The sequence below is a fragment of the Glossina fuscipes genome, unplaced genomic scaffold, assembly GCF_014805625.2.
Source record: "Glossina fuscipes isolate IAEA_lab_2018 unplaced genomic scaffold, Yale_Gfus_2 150, whole genome shotgun sequence".
Taxonomy (NCBI): domain Eukaryota; kingdom Metazoa; phylum Arthropoda; class Insecta; order Diptera; family Glossinidae; genus Glossina; species Glossina fuscipes.
In genome coordinates, this window is record NW_023998493.1 from 2,225,198 (window position 1) to 2,228,131 (window position 2,934).

The window sequence follows — 2,934 nt, forward strand, 5'->3', positions numbered from 1 at the left end:
TAAGTATATAAGTAAGCGTTAAGCCGTTTAACAAACGCTTCCATTAAAGCAATATGAAGAACCCAGTTTCAAACAATAACATTCTACTCATTAGAAGATATCCTACACAAGTTCGCCTAACACAGTTATGCGCTCGTTTTGGTAATAATACACCAGAAATTACACAATGTTTTCATGCAAAGGCATACTTTTCATGAAAGCCCGCAAACTGCGGAAATCCTTATATGCGATGGTATCGAAAATATACACCTACGTTGTCTAAATTCGGTAAGGTTGGTTGATTTCTATGTCAATTTACTGTTATGAACTAATTGTTACCATGAAATATTAAAAATTATATTATTTTGCTATATAAAGATTCGTTGGAACGGTTATATGAGAGTGCGTTCAGAATATTGACGCAGCCGAATAAAGTTTTTTATACCAATTTAGAATGTTCAAATACTATTACATTATTTTTCTATATGCGAATTTTGAAAATTGGGGGTTATATGAGGACTTGCCGATCCAGACCATTTCCAATACCGCTCATCCTTAGGTCAAAACACGTTTCAAATTTCATCAAAATATCTGAGAAAGCGCGATCTGGTGCTTGAACACAAATTTACCTGGACTCGCATTAGACGGACAGACAGACAGACAGACTTAGAATCATGTTCTGAATAGAAAGTGGGTACACCTTAAGACCTTCCGCGTTCTACGTACTTCCGCAAAAGCCGGTTTTGTTTAAGACGATTCTGAAAAAATAATCGTTTTTTTCTCTAGAGCTGGAAATTTTAACACAGGGATTGTAAAGAAAATCCAGAACTTCAATACGGATTTTTATGGTAGATGTTTTCCACCTTTTAAATGTGCTACAAAAAACCCTCAAAAGTTTCCAATAGTAGTTTTAAATTTATTTATGACGAACGTATGGCTAACGATATTTGAGCGATATTGCTTAAAGGAAGACTCTTCCTTTATATAGCCTTGCAAAATATTTGTATCAAGATTTAGTTAAAGTTTCTTTGACTATTGTAGGCTTTGTCCAAGGACTGACCATGTCATGGCACTCTAAAATAGTTTCATCCAGATTTAGCTCCACATTTGATGTTAATATATGATAGCAAGGACGAATTGCACAAGTGTGTTTAGGTTAGAAGGAAAGCTTAAATCCACGGAAGAATTTATGATAAATTAATTTACAAAATATGCGAAACCTTGTAATGTTGATAACGTACTTTGCATTAAAGAATGCTGCGTTATGGACATCCTGAAAAGCTTTAGTGATTTAACTAAAATCCAAGACCTTTTAATTTAGCACTGTTTACCCTGCCTTTGAAACAATCTACCAGTGGTGCTCTTTCCTACGGCACCTGATGTTTCCATTTTCAAGTTGAACGTTCCCAAACACCACTCGCTTCCTTCACCCCATTCTTCCCTTAATCCTTCCTGATCACCAACCTGTCCGCACGTATAGGGTACATCCCCTGGGGTGAGATCATGCAAAAAAAAATTAATATAATAGGAAAATGAACCCGTACGCTTCACTAATATTCTTATTTCGTTTTACTATAGTTGTTCCAGAAATATTTTTTACTTGATTTGGTTTTTAACATTACGTTATTTATATTAACATTTGACTCTTTCCCTATCTGAATGTAATTCAGCTACAAATCACAGCGAGAACAGATATGCGCGGCATGACCACGTGTCAACAGTGCAGCATTATTTCTCTTAAGATTGCCGGAAGAGAATGTTTATAAAAATAGTCGAAGTTTTGGTTACAACAAAAAGTCGTCTAAACCACTGAAATGTATGAAATTGAAATGCTTTGCAGACCGTGTCCTTTTACGCAAACTCTAAAAGAACATAACCGAATAAATGATGCAATTGGTTAGTAAGAGTTGGTGATTATATGAACATTTAAAGACCATTTCAGTTTGAATTTTGCCTTGCTTTAGATAACACAGGTAAATACTTCCGATGCGCACATCATGTCATAGGTGACAAATTTTACGTATTCGATTCTATATTGCAAATTAAGCGTTGAAGGTAAAAAGCAGTGCCATTGATAAGTCAAATCAAGCAGAAAATAGAAAATGGGCAGATTCAGCGCGATGCACTACTTAACAGCGTAAATGAGCTAAACAGTGTTTTGGTGATATAAGCTTGCTTTTGCAACACAAATATAAAATTAATGCATATGATCTTTAACAATAAAGATTAATTGAAAAGACTTTTGTTAAGTGGAAAAACAATGACTGCGTATAGAACATTAATTACATCCTTACAGCGGGACAATAATAAGAAAATAAAATGCTATGAATAATTGTTCATGTGTAGTACATGTAGACCTTGAGAACAATACAATAATAAACAAAACAAAAAAAACTCTGAGGAAAGCACAGATTAGGCACAAATAAAACACTAATGTCAGTTCCGTTCATAAGCAATGCTGTGAAAGGGTTCCAAAATGAAAAATTTCGTTTTTAAAAATTTGTATGAAGAAATTCTTATTAACTACTTGCCCTCCTAGGAGAATATTAAAAAGCAATGTCATTACATCGCTAACTGTCAAAGTTTTATTTGATGAAAAGCAGGTGTTGTAATATGGACATCTTGTCGCGGTTGGGGTTGCACTAGTATATCGCAAATCACTTTTCGATGGCTTGAGGCACAAAACAATTTTTTTGAAGGATTATGAAGCCTGTATGTACGCCCTATGGTTATGTCAGTGCACGCGATTCGCCCATCGTTTTTAATCTCAATTTTCGAATATTCCAACAAGCTTGAAAACGGACGGACGGACAAAAGTACAAGTCGAATAGATGGATCGACACAGCACCTGACGCACGCCTGAGTAAATAGAAAAGTAAGACGGTTGGCTGAAAGGGTGAACGGAGAAAGAAATGGATGAAAAAAAACCGAATACAACGTATATTACATGGAGCC